This window comes from Saimiri boliviensis, chromosome 2, assembly GCF_048565385.1.
Source record: "Saimiri boliviensis isolate mSaiBol1 chromosome 2, mSaiBol1.pri, whole genome shotgun sequence".
NCBI lineage: Eukaryota > Metazoa > Chordata > Mammalia > Primates > Cebidae > Saimiri > Saimiri boliviensis.
In genome coordinates, this window is record NC_133450.1 from 65,668,513 (window position 1) to 65,683,060 (window position 14,548).

At 44.4% G+C, this 14,548-nt stretch overlaps 1 protein-coding gene across 1 annotated transcript in view; it reads right to left on the reverse strand.

Moving 5' to 3' along the window:
- Positions 1 to 14,548, reverse strand: part of KCNK13 (potassium two pore domain channel subfamily K member 13) — a 113,804-nt gene that overhangs the window by 38,473 nt on the left and 60,783 nt on the right. The gene's annotated exons all lie outside the window — the stretch shown is intronic.

Sequence of the window (14,548 nt, forward strand, 5' to 3'; positions counted from 1 at the left end):
TTCCACTAGTTCCCCCATACAGTTACCTTCCCATAATTTGTTCCCCTAGAAACTTGTAGCCGTTTTCCTTTGTCTTGTCACTTCTTTAAAAATATATTGTTCTTTTGTTAAGGTGCTATGTAAGCCCAGTTCCTAACCAACCTTGTTGTTACTCATGTAAGCACATGTTAATTGAAGAGGGAGACTTAAGCATCTCAGACCACCTTCCCCTGACTTTCACATTTCATTTCAATAGAAGTAAAGGCTGGCAGACCGGAACCACCTTAATCGCCCTCTTGTAGGTCATAGGCATGGTATGGAGGAATCTTTCCAGAAGGCATTGTTTTTACTTAAACAGGATCAAACCCCTACCTCATGCCTACTCCATGGACCAAGACCCTTTCACATGTAATTTCTAAAGTTATAAACCCAAGACCCTTTCAGGCGTGATCTTTAGAGTTGTAAGCCTTTATAAGGGCAGGGTCTTTCTTTGTTGGATGAGCTTGGCTGCTAGGCAGCTATGATGCCTTGCTCCTGGCTGAATAAATCACCCCTTCCTTCCCAGTTCGGTGTTTGAGAGATTTGTTTCTTGGCCGTTCCAGCTTTATTTGGTTCCCTGACATGTTAATAACCCTGTTTGTTTAATCTGTCTTTCATCAGCTTAATTTACAAGGCCAACTTAAGAACCTAGGAGGGTACAGGAAAAATGTATTTTTCCTCCCTTACAGTGCCAAGGCAATACACTTGGAAATGAAACATGTTTTTAACAAATGACGCTTAAAAAATTGGACAGCCAAAGCAAGAAAACAAATTATTGATGCATGTAACAATATAAATAAATCTCAAAATGATTATGCTGAGTGAAAGAAGCCAATCAAAAAAGAACATATATTGTGCAATTCCAATTCTGTATAATTCCAGAAAATGCAAGGTAAGTCTCAGTGACAGAGAGCAGATTTCTAGTTACCTGGGAATGGGGAAGGGAGAGCTGAGTTACAAGAGGGCATAAGGCCAGACGTGGTGGCTCACACCTGTAATCCCAGCACTTTGGGAGGTAAGGCTGGTGGATCACTTGAGGTCAGGAGTTTGAGACCAGCCTGACCAACATGGTGAAACCCTGTCTCTACTAAAAATACCAAAATTAGACAGACATGGTGGCACACACCTGTAATCCCAGCTGCTTGGGAGGCTGAGGCAGGAGAATTGCTTGAACCCAGGAGGCTGAGGTTGCAGTAAGCCAAGATTTCGCCATTGCACTGCAGCCTGGGCAACGAGAGCAAAACTCCATCTCGAAAACAAAACAAAACAAAACAAAACAAGAGGGCATAAGGATGCTTGGGCATGATGCATCTGTTCCTTACCTAAATCGCATAGGTGGTTTCAGGAGTGCATGTATGCGTATGCATTTGTGTATTCATTAAATTGTCAAATACGTGCAGACTACCGTATGTCAATTATAGTTCAATAAAGCTGCAAGAAATAAAAGCTCTGGTTTGAAACAAATCGCTCTGGTTATACTATGAAGCTTAAGTGTGACGCCACTTTCTTGTGTGTGTTTGCATTGAAGAAAAACCCTCCTGAGAATGCAGTCAACTTTAGAGTCACTTCCTGGGGGATGGACAAGGAAAGGAGGAGGAGGGGCTGCTGGCAGGGTCTCCTGGTTTTGACCTGGAGAAGCTAGAGTGTCCAGGAGGACCCCTATTTCCAGGGGATGGGGTGGCAGGTGGTGGAGTGATGCCCTTCCTTCTCATTCGCTATGGGTAGGAGCTTAAATTGGTCAGTTGAGAAATAACACGCCTTCCTCTACTGTGAGAGCTGGGTGGCTGAGAGCTGCGGGAGGCTCAAGACCCCTCTACCACACATTGTCTCAAAGTTGCCGTCATTTACTTACTTACTCTGAACTCTGCCAAAAGTAGCCAGAGGAATGATCATTAAAACATCCACTGCCCCAGGGAGAGAATGACCTTTGCTGATTTATTTCTCATCACGGAACTTAAAACGTACAGAAGTCACAAGCACATTTATCCTGTTCCCAACCAAATCCTTAACCCACAAACTCTACCGGGCATGATTAATCTTCCTCAGATAATTCAGAGGGTACAGCAGGATTTTAGAGGGAATCCTGTGGGATTTTCAAGGGCGCGACATTAAAATGAAATGAGCTTCAATTTATTTCTGTGCTTCTCCAGTTTTAGTACCAGATTTCTCTCTTTAGAGAGAGGGACTCATCTGGGAGGGATGACAACTTACAGTCCCCAGCCCTGCACCAATGTTTAACAGTTAATGGCACCCCTCCTTTGTTCCCTCTTCCCCCAATATCTAAATTCCTGCTTTGCAGTATGGTGCGTTGCTTCTCAATGGGCCTTCAAGGACTAGAATCTGCTTGATGGGTAGTAGGACTTCAAGAACCAGAAGAAAGGAACAAGTCTCTTAAGTCTTTTACTCTATAGGTGAGGACAGGCACTGAGGGAATCTACTTCTTGAATTTAAGGAGCCTTGCATGATGGCTCAGAGGCTCTGAGGTGTGGGTTTTCTCTTTGTTCTTATAACCACCCTCCAACCTCAAACCCCAAAGTCAAGGGGCCTGTTTTAACCCTTATTTCTCCAGTCTCTTTCATGATAATTTGCCTGCTTCCCCAGAGACGGTGAATCCTGCATCCCAACACCTCAACTCTGACTATCCGCCATCTGCACGGTCACCCCACAGTCAAAGATCACACTGCTGGGCTGGACCACTTCGCATGTTTCTAGTGGTTTTTTGTGTTTCTTTTTTTGAGATGTAGTCTTGCTCTGTCACCCAGGCTGGAGGGCAGAGGTGTGACTGAACTCCCAGGTTCCGGCGATCCTCGTGCTTCAGCCTCCCAAGCAGGTGCGACTACAGGCATGTGCCATCACGCCCAGCTAATTTTTGTATTCTTAGCGGAGATGGGGTTTCGCCATGTTGCGCAAGCTGGTCTTGAACTCCTGGGCTCAAGTGATCCACCTGCCTCGGCTCCCCAAAGTGCTGCAATTACAGGCGTGAGCCACCGCCCCAGCCCCTAGCGGGCCTTTCTGCTTCTTTTCTTGCCACGTACAACACTGTTTCCTCTCAGCTTCGGAATAAATCGTTAATGTTTTATTATGAGCGTGATCATTAAAAAATATAAACTGTATCTCATCATCCCTTGCTTAGAATCCTTCAATGACACTGCGCTATACAAAAGGAAAGAACTCCAGCTCCTCGCTGCCTTACAGGGCCCTGCATGCTTGAACTCTTGCCTCATCTCGTCACGCTCTCCCCCTCGCTCACTGTGCCTCAGCTACACTGGCCCACCGCAGGGCCTTGGCACCTGCTCTTCCCTCTGCCTGGAATGCTCTTTCCCAGGTCCTCATTCACACTGCTGGTTGCAGGTCTCAGCTTCAATATCATTTCCCCAGACCCTTGGCCACCTAAAGAGCAGCCTGCCCCGCTCCCCAGCCGCATTCGCTCATCACAGTCTGGTTTTGTTTGTTTTGACAGTGCTTGCCTCACCTTAAGTTACTTCTCATGTATTTATGCACTTCTTACGAGAAAGCGGAAGCTCTGTGAGAGGACGGACCTCACCTGCCTCTGCTACATGTCCAGTGCCAACTGGACGCCTGAACCACACTGGTCCCATGTGATTCTATCCTTCCAGAGCCTTCTTGGCTCCACTGTGCCTGATTAATGGAAGCAAACCCTCTGTGCCTTGCTGACTTCCCTGGAGCCCCACCGTTGCCTTCTAGACACTGCCTGGGTTTCTTTCTGGCCTTACTCTTCCCCTGGCTGTTTCTTCTGGGCCATAAAACAGAAAATTAAGCTGTTGTTGTTGTTGTGAGACAGAGTCTCGCACTGTGGTCCAGGCTGGAGTGCAATGGCTCACCGCAATCTCCGCCTCCTGGGTTCAAGCAATTCTCCTGCCTCAGCCTCCCAAGTAGCTGGGACTACAGGCATGCGCCACCATACCCAGCTAATTTTTTTGTATTTTTAGCAGAGATGGGGTTTCACCATGTTGGCCCAGCTGGTCTTATCTCCTGACCTCGTGATCTGCCTGCCTTGGCCTCCCAAAGTGCTGGAATTACAGGCGTGAGCCACTGTGCCGGCCTAGAAAATTAAGCCCATTTTTAAATGAGCACAGAAGCAACCTCTTACTAGTAGTCAAAGAGATGTCACTAGCGAAAATAGCACCAATCTGTGCAAATTAGAAAGAGACTCCCCTCTGAGAAATAAAGCCCCCATGGGTGCAGGCTATGGAGTGCATGCAGGGCGGATTTACCCCTCAGCTGGGGGCCTTTGTGCAGTGTGCTCATCACACAGCTGTACATGGCATCTTTGAGATCTCAGCGATTCCATGTCAAGTACACACTGTCATATTTTATCAACCATATGACATCAGCACATTGGGAAAAAGAAACGTTACAGAATTCCATAAATAATATGATCCCATGTGGAAATCAAAATGGTAACATATGTTTCAGTCATGGACAGAAAGAGCTGTATGGATAGAGGGAAAACTCCTAATAGTAGTTATTTTGGGGGAGTCAATAGGACTTTATACTTGAGACATTTCTGAATTGTGTGTGTATATATATATATATATGTGTGTGTGTGTGTGTGTGTGTGTGTGTGTGTGTGTGTATTTTTCTTTTTTTGAGAGAGGGTCTGGCTCTGTCACCCCGGCTGGAGTGCAGTGGTGCAGTCTTGGCTCACTGCAACCTCTTCCTCCTGGGTTCAAGCAATTCTCCTGCCTCAGCCTCCTGAGTAGATGGGATTACAGGCACGCACCATCACACTGGCTGATGTTTGTATTTTTAGTAGAGACAGGGTTTCACTATGTTGGTCAGGCTGGTCTTCAACACCTGACCTTGTGATCCACCTCCCTTGGCCTCCCAAAGTGCCGGGATTACAGGTGTGAGCCACTGCACCTGGCTCTGTGTGTGTGTGTGTGTGTATACATATACATATATATATATACACATATATATATTTACAATGAGCACATATTACTTCAACAAACAAAATAATAATAAAGCTATTTACGTTTTGAAAAAAATAGCATGAAATAAAAAGCTGTAAGTAAAAAGTCAAATTAATTGCTTTGAATTTCTTAGCTTCTTCGACCCTACATTTTTTTTCTCTGCTATGGGTACTGATAAGCAGGGGAATGATCAACATGCCTCAAGTCAGAGGAGGAGATATTGCCAATGGTTGGATAATCAGCCCTAGAAAATCTCCCTACTCCACCACAGATGACAGCAACTCCTCAGAGAACCAATCCTGTCTTCACACTAAAAGCTGGCCCACTTGCCAGCCTAACAGTGGAATCAATCTCTAATTATAAGAAGCCACAGCTTCTTAAACACACAATTGTGTGTATAAGACTTATTACCACTGTGTCAAACCACTGAGTGGGAAAATATATTCTGACACTGGCAGTTCTAATGTAATAAACACACAGCTGGGAGTCAATTACACTGTTCACAATTTTACAACTCATTTATTTCCTCCATTTTTAGAAATAACTTTACAACTAAGAGCCTTCTTTCATTTGTTCTCAGCGTATCATTTAAAAAAAAAAGAAGGGCCAGGCACAGTGACTCACGCCTGTAATCCTAGCATGTTGGGATGCTGAGACAGGTGTATCACCTGAGGTCAGGAGTTCGAGACCAGCCTGGCCAACATGGTGAAACCACTTTTCTATGAAAAATATAAAAATTAGCCATCCATGGTGGCATGCACCTGTAATCCCAGCTACTTGGGAGGCTGAAGAAGGAGAATCACTTGAATCCAGGAGGTAGAAGTAGAAGTGAGCCGAGATCATGTCACTGCACTCCAGCCAGGACGACAAAACGAGACTCCATCTCAAAAATAAATAAATAAAATAAAATAAAACAAGAGTGGAAACATTGGCTAAAGACAGAAAAGTTGAAAAAAGAAAAAGGCTGCCAAGTTCATTGGGTACCTTGTTACGAGCAGGAAACGCAGCGGGGTGCAGTAGGCAGAGGCCCCTGCCATGGTTGGGAGAAAGGAAACTGAAGGCCATGAAGGCAGAAGCTTTACTACTTTTCTGTGTGGACTTTGGCTCTTTTTAAATGAGCACAAACATGAAAAGAAGAAACATGAATCAGAACAACTTGGTGAACTGCTCCATGACCTGTGGGTAATTCCTTCTAGAAACTACACTTTCACTGCCTGTTTTGTGATTTAGTGACCCTTGCTTTGTTCTTCCTTCCATTTCTTTCATTATCTATCTTGGCCAGAGAAATACACATGAAGATGCTAATGAGCATCCCCTTGAAACTTTAAAGACCTTTGTGGGGGTAGCCTTTCACCATCCAAAGTGCTATTTTCTTCAACAATTTTTTTCTTTTTGAGATGGAATCTCACTTTGTCACCCAGGCTGGAATGCAGAGGTACGATCTTGGCTCACTGCAACCTCCGCCTCCCAGGTTCATGCGATTCTCCTGTCTCAGCCTCCCAAGTAGCTGCGACTACAAGCACCAGCCATCACTTCTGCCCACCTTTTTTGTATTTGTAGTAGAGACAGAGTTTCGCTGTGTTAGCCAGGATGGTCTCGATCTCCTGACCTTGTGATCTGCCGCCTTGGCCTCCCAAAGTGCTGGGATTATAGGCATGAGCCACCATGTTCGGCCCCAAAGTGCCATTGTCAAATACTGGGTCTGTAGATTCCTCCCAGTTCAGCCTGGAATGAGGGGTGGGAGGAATGCAGTTCCTTCCCTCTTTTGCCAGGCTTTCTCCATTCAGTGTGTCCTGGGGCTTCATTTAATGTCTATTCCAGCCAGACAACAAGACACAGATGAAGGATTACTTGCTCTCAAACAGCTCAAAATTCAGTTGGCAAGAAAGCCAGTCAATAACTATTTTACTACACAATGCTGTGTGCTGTCTGTGTGATAATAACTATCAAGGGTATTGATTATTTTGCTTTCAATAAAATCTTAGGCAGTTCAGGTTTTGCTAAGATTTTTTTAAAAATTTTCTCCTCCTTAAATCAATTCACTTGTATCCCTACTCTGAGGCAGAGACTTCTGATCTGCCTTCCTTGGGGTCCTTATTAAAGGAGTCTCTTTTCTCACCTGGACTTAAGATTTATTTGCCAAGAGTCTCCAGATTCCTCATCCACGGGCACCTGAACTCGATCAGCAGCCACCTGTTCCCGTCTGCCTGTTCCCATTTAGAAGTGACCAGGATCAAACATGGAGACCTGCAAAACAGATCGGGGACCATCTACTCCATCCATTTCATCTACAGGAAATGTGGAAACAGCAGGCCAGAGGTGTGAAATGTGAGCTCAATGTGCATAAACTTCCTCCATGTTCAACCTTCTGCTTGTCCCTTCTGATGTCATCCACATTCTGGCTACTTTTCATGACCCGCAGACCAACCTCCCTCCTGGTGGCATGTTTCTATTTCTGGATGCCATCCCCCAGTCTGTCCACCACATTGCTTCCCAGGCCAGGTGTGTGTGTCTTGCAGATGTTGTGTTGTGACGCGGGGTGTCCGCTGGTGCTCCCAGCACCCGTGAAGTGGGTTTCCTTTATGCCTGAGAAGTGATGACAGCTGAATGCATGTTCTCATCTGTTCGGGGGAAGAAAAAGCAGCTAACAGACATCCCAGCTGTCACCACGAAGGTGGACTCTTCTGATAGATCCCCTTTGGAAAGCTTCTTTAATACTCTACAAACAATGCCCGATCCCTATGCTCAACCAGAAATGAAAACTTAAACACAGAGCGAAAAAGATTTCTTTTCTTGAAGAGGGGACCAGCATGACTTAAAGTTTGAAAGCAAGAAAAAGGCCTTCCAACCTCCCTCCAACAAGGCCAGACCCTTCTCATGCTGAACCCTGACATGGGAGCCACATCCTATCCGTGACATTTCAGGCCATCTTCTCTCTAACGCCTGTCCACAGGCCTGTGAAAATCATCTGCCATATGGTGAGGAAGGCAGAAAAGCTCCTTTCGAGACCCAGCACTGGGCAGTGGCCGCCAAATAGAAAACAATGGAACCTCAGCGTCTTGATGTTTTAGAAATCTGAAAAATCACTTAGGCAGCATCCTTTATCAGCCTTGAAACAGTTTGAGATGTCGGTGAACCTCAGCACCTCCCTTCCCTTGGTCCTCAGTGAGATCAATGTTGACCTCATGCCATGGCGGGCGGGCTGGGTCCCGATGTGGCCCAAGGAGACGCCTGACGGCAACACACTTCCCCTTTCCTCTGCCAAGAAATCATCAAGCACATAAAGAGGTTTCTTTCATGAAACCTACTTCATCCTTATCTCTGTTTTCTTTTCGAATGAGTCTCAGTTGCAGGATTCAGTAGAGATGTGAATGTTTTTATTAGAAGACCTGGGTCAGCGGTGTGGAGGTGTGAGTTCCCCGAGTGAGCCACTAGGCCCCATTCTCTGCAACTTAACAACGTGCAGTGTATCTCTTGATAATTTTGAAAGTAAGATGAATTTAGTAAACCTTGGAGGCAGGGTAAAACTCTCAAATCAGTCACGTCTATGATGAGTAGGCTACTGTGAGCTCCACAATTCCCAATTCAGGGCAGCCTTATCGTCAAGGAAAGTGTTTTCTTCCCAGCAGTTCCTGTTTCTTATGGTTTGTTTTTAATAATGTTTGATTATAATAACATTCTGTATTTGTTATTCACAATAATATATCTTCATTATAGGAAATTCAGAAAATGCGAAACACTATTCATAATCCTGCTGTTCAGAAAAGGGATCAAACACGTCTCTCTGCAGTTCAGTTTCTCTGTCAGTAAAGAGGGAGGTGGAGAATAGCATAATAGTATGAGGACTAAATGAGACTATAACGTAATCTATTATGCTATTATCCTAGACTAACGTAAAACACTTAGCACATAAGCGTTCAATAATGTGAACTGCTGTTACTGTGAACACCTTGATGTATTCCCATTCAGTCTTTGTGTGTGTGTGTGTGTGTGTGTGTGTGTGTGTGTGTGTGTCTACAAACATCAACATTTCATAAGCGCTGGATCTTTCTTATGGAGAGTTAATTTTTCTGAAAATTCCTACCTATGTCCAATTTCAGCTCAGTTCTGACTAATCATCTGAGGCCTAAATTTCATAAACTACAATGAGAAGAAAGACAGTAAAAAACAAGAAAAGTTAAGAAGTGTTACCTCTATGTACAAGGAAGTAGTGTTTATTTCTCCCACTTGGACATGAACTTGCAGATGTTTTTCTAGAGGCAGCAATGCATTTCCCTCAAATTATATACATGCTGACTTAGTCTCCCATCTTATCAACTGCACAGGCTTTACAAGATGGAGACGGGGTCTCACTCTGTTGCCCAAGCTGCAGTGCAGTGGCACAGTCACAGCCCACTGCAGCCTCGAACTCCTGGGCCCAAGAGATCCTCCTATCTCAGCCTCCTGAGAAGCTGGGACCACAAGCAGGAGTCTTCTTTGACTCTGGTGCCAAAGGATGCTTTGTAGAAGGGTCTGGCCTATGTCCCATGGTTTCAGTCACATTGCTGGGACTTGATACATGTAATTGGTGCCAACACGAGGTAGGCTCTGAGAATGTAGATGGGAAGCACCCATGGAGTTATATCAAGAAAGCAAATGGGTAGGCTGCCTCACAGTGCACTGTGAAAAGCTCTCTAGAGCAGCTGCTTTTTGGACAGCGTGGCCTCAGGAGAGGGATCATCGGGGAAGCTGCCTGGAAATCAGAGAAGTCTTGCAGAAGAGTAGAGCTGGGCAGTGTCTCAAAGGCGCAGGAAGAGTTTCTCAGGCAGACAAAGGGAAGAGGGAAAGCCAGAAGTGTGGATTCGGGACTCAACTTGTCTGGTTCAAATCCGAGCCCTGTTACTTGGTAGCTCTGCAACACTGGGCAATTTCTTAACTGTTTTTTGCCTGTTTTATTTTTGTTCTAAATAAGATTTGAAACCCCAGATTTATTGAGATACAATCCGCACCATACAGTTTATGTATTTAAAGTACACATTTCAATGTCTTCAGATATTCACAGAGCTGTGCAACCATCTCTACAGCCTCCACAGTGAACGTTGGCATCACCCCCAAAAGAAACCTCATTCTCACTAGCAGTCACTCCCCGCTTCCACTTAAACTCTCATCCTGTAGGCAACCACTAATCTACTTTCCGTCTCTAGAGATTTACCTGTTGTGGCCATTTCATATAGATGGGATCACACAGTATATGGTCTTTTGCAACTGGTTTCTTCCACTCAGCATGTTTTTGAGGTCTGTGTCTGATTTGTCATGTATTAAATGAGACTAATAATTGAATCTACCTCAGAGATAGATTAGTTTGGTGAAGTTTAAATATCATCAAGCTTTTCAAGTGTCTGGCCCATAGCAAGTTCTCAATAATGTAAACTTTCTTCCTGCTGACGTTTCTTCACAGTGTCAAGGAAGAGAACAGGTCACATGTCTCCTGTCTATAACGATCCTGTCGTCCATACGTTAAATGAGCCATGGAGCTGTGACTCAAGCACACAGCTGTTCTAGCATGAAAATGGTGTACAGTGAGAAAGGCAGAACACATACAAATGCCAGCGAGGAAGGCAGGATCCTCCTCTGGTAGGAGGATCACCTGAGGTCAGGAGTTCAAGATCAGTCTGGCCAACATGGTGAAACCCCATTTCTACTAAAAATGAGGATCACCGAAGTAGTGTTTCTTGGGGTGTTACGAGAATTAGACATGGAACAGGGCTTTGTAAACAGTAAACTGATGTACAAATGGTAATAATAATTATTCTTTTTGTTTTTATTGTTGTAAAATACACGTAACATGAAACTACTTTTAATGGACAGTTCAGTGGCATTAAGTAAATCCACATTGTACAACCACCACCACCATCTGCAGAGCTCATTTCATCTTGCAAGATGGAAACTAGAGGCTCACTAAACAATAATTCCCTATTCCCTCCTCCTCTCAATCCCAGGCAAACTCCATTCTACTTTCTTTTTTGCTTTGTTTTGTTTTTTTTTTTTTGCAACAGAGTCTCACTCTGTCGACCAGGATGGAGTGCAGAGGCATAATCTTGGCTCACTGCAACCTCCACCTCCCAGGTTCAAGTAATTCTCCTGCCTCAGCTTCCCTAGTAGCTGGGATTACAGGTGCATGCCATTATGCCCACCTAATTTTTGGTATTTTTAGTAGAGATGAGGTTTTGCCATGTTGGCCAGGCTGGTCTCAAACTCCTGACCTCGGGTGATCCACCCACATCAGCCTCCCAAAGTGCTGGGATTACAGGCATGACCAGCATGCCTGGCCTCCATTCTACTTTCTGTCTCTGGATTTGACTTTCTGTCCTCTACGGTCTAGCATATCAGTGGAATTATACACTCTGTTCTTTCGTGACTGGCTTATTTCACATAGCATAATGTCCTCAAAGTTCATTCTTGTTAGCATGTGCCTGAGTTTCTTTTCTTTTTTTTTTTAAGGCCAAATGATATTCCATTGTATGTATAGACCACATTTTGTTTTCCATTCACCCATCACCAGACAGTTGGGTTGCTTCCACCTCTTGGCCACTGTGAATAATGCTGCTGTGAACATGGATGCATAAATATCTCTTCAAGATCCTACTTTCAATTCTTTTGGGTATATTCAGAAGTGGGATTGCTGGACCATATGGTAATTTTGTTTAATTTTTTGGGGACCCACCATTTGACATTCCCACTAGCAATGCACAAGGGTTCCAGTTTCTCTACCTCCTCACCAACAACATTTGCTATTTTCCTTTTTGTTGTTGTCGTTGTTGTTTTTAATAAGTAGAAGTGAGATATCCTCAGCCTGGGCAACATGATGAAACCCCACTTCTACAAAATCTGCAAAAAATTAGCACGGTACAATGGCTTATGACTATAGTCTTAGCTACTTGGGAGTCTGAGGTGGGAGGATCACCTGAGCTCAGGAGGTCAAGGCTGCAGTGAGCCACGATCATGCCACTGCACTCCTGCCTGGATGACAGAGTGAGACTCTGTCTCAAAAAAATAAATAATAACAGGCATCCTAATGGGTATGAAGCAGAATAGTCCTTGTTCTTATACAACCTGTTTGAGTGGAAAAAGAGGAGGCATGACATGTACTTAGTGCCCTACTGTGTGCCGGGCCCTTTCCGTAGGTTCTTTCGTGGAAACTCAACAGCCCAGTGAGGCACACAGGAGTAATCCAAATTCACAGATGAAGAAACTGAAGCTAAGGAGAGACCAGGCAACTTGTGCCTGTTCACATACTTGGGCTTTTCTAGAGGAGCTGGGATTCAAACTTGGGTCTGTCTGGCTGATGAAAGCTGACATGCTTCCCATCATGCTCGACTTTGCTACCACATGAGCCAACAAATTGTACCATTTCCTGCATAAAGAAATCTGCATTCCTATTTGTCGATTTATTTATTTTTTGCGATAGAGTTTCACTCTTGTTGCCCAGGCTGGAGTGCAGTCGCACAATCTCGGCTCACTGCAACCTCTGCTTTCCTTGTTTAAGTGATTCTCCTGCCTCAGCCTTGCGAGTAGCTGGGATCATAGGCACCTGCCACCACACTCAGCTAATTTTTTGTATTTTGAGTAGAGATGGGGTTTCGTCATGTTGGCCAGGCTGGTCTCGAACTCCTGACCTCAGATGATCTGCCTGCTTTGGCCTCCCAAAGTGCTGGGATTACAGGTGTGAGCCACTGCGCACACCTAAACTCCTATTTATTTAAATGTCCTTCTCTGGCTGGACGCAGTGGCTCATGCCTGTAATTCCAGCACTTTGGGAGGCTGAGGCAGGCAGATCATTTGAGGTCAGGAGTTCAAGACCAGCCTGACCATCTTGGCAAAACCCCATCTCTACTAAAAATACAAAAATTAGCCAGGTGTGGTGTTGCACACCTGTAATTCCAGCTAGTTGGAAGGCCGAGGCAGGAGAATTGCTTGAGCCTGGGAGGTGGAGGTTGTCGTGAACCGAGATGGCGCCATTGCACTCCAGCCTGGGCGAGAGAGCGAGACCTGTCTGATAAAAATAAAAATAAATGTTCTTCTCAATCTTCTTCCAGTTCTGGCATGTGATAAATCAATCTAGGATCATCTTATCTGTCACAAGCAATTTCAATCCCATCTCCTCTGAGTATTCATCTTTTCAAAAATGAAGTGCCTTTTGATTAAACAACATTATATTCCAATGAAAGAATAGACAAAAACAGCTTCATTGATGGTCTCAGCTACCATGTTAGGAACCACCTCTGGTTTTCTAATGACTATCTAAAATGGACCTAAATGACACCATTGGGCTATCCCTGACTCTGCTAAAAGATAATGTGTTAAAGTTATATTAATTGTTACATTGTTTACTTTCCTTGGAAAACCTGTTAGAGCCCATTCTTCTCTTGTTAAGCCCAAGGAAGAACACGCCCAAATGATGTGAAGTCCTCTATCTTCTTTAAATAAAATGTCAAACATACTTGCTTCAGTATCTAAGTTTCAGTCACACTGAATACAGAGAAAGGGGATGAATAACATTAAGGGTTGGTAAAAATGTGGTCAGTGGAACTTTTTGTACTGTCATAGGAAAATAAAATGTCACAGGGGCATCGTAAAACAATTGGGCATTATTTTCTAACGTGGAGCGAGCACACACCCTGCAGCCCAGCCATTCTACTCCTAGATATTTACTCTAGACCATGGTTCCCAAAGTGGAGCCTGGAGCAGCAGCTTCAACGTCACCTGGAAACTTATGCGAAATGCAACATCTCTGGCCTCACCCTAGGCCCTCTGAATCAGACGTTCTGGGGAGGGGGCCCAGCAATATGTGTTCCCTCCAAGCAATTCTGATGCCACCTCACACTTGAGAGCGATTGCACTGGAGATGCCCACACATGTGCCTCCAGCAGACATCTGCCAAGAATGGCCATTATGGCATTGACCACAATGGCAAAAACCCAGAAAAAAGCCCCAATGCTCCAAACCAGGAGAATGAATGAGTAAACCGTGGAATATTCATATGATAGCATATTATATAGAAGCAAAAATAAATAGGTTCTAGTCTAGACACAATGTAGATGAATCTTGGAAACCTAAGATTGAGACTGAAAAGAAAGCTGCAGTTGACTACAGTGGTATGCTGTTTCTTTTGTCATCTCAAAGTCAAAGTGAAGCAATATATTGCTTAGAGTGACCTACTTATGTGATACAAGCATAAATTTTGAAAAAACAAAAGAATGATAATTACACAGTTTAGGATAGCGGTCTCTCGGGGGCGGGGGGTGGTGAGGAAGATGCAGCACGGGATAGTATTGAGAATGCTTCCGTCCTCGGGTCAGGGGCTGGGGTTCAAGGTGTCCATGTTATTAGCAGGAGGCATACCTTACATTTATGTTACACATATTCTTCTGGAGGTATCAAGTATCAAGTTTAAAAAAGGGGAATGGGGATGAATTCTGCCAAGTATCACACTATTTCTTGCTCACTTCGGCGAATGATGCTCAGAAAAAGCATCCAGTGAGAGACAGAATGTTCGAGAAAATTCTCCAGAGGGGAGCCAGCTTGGAAGGGTTTGTGGCCTCAGAGGAAAAGGT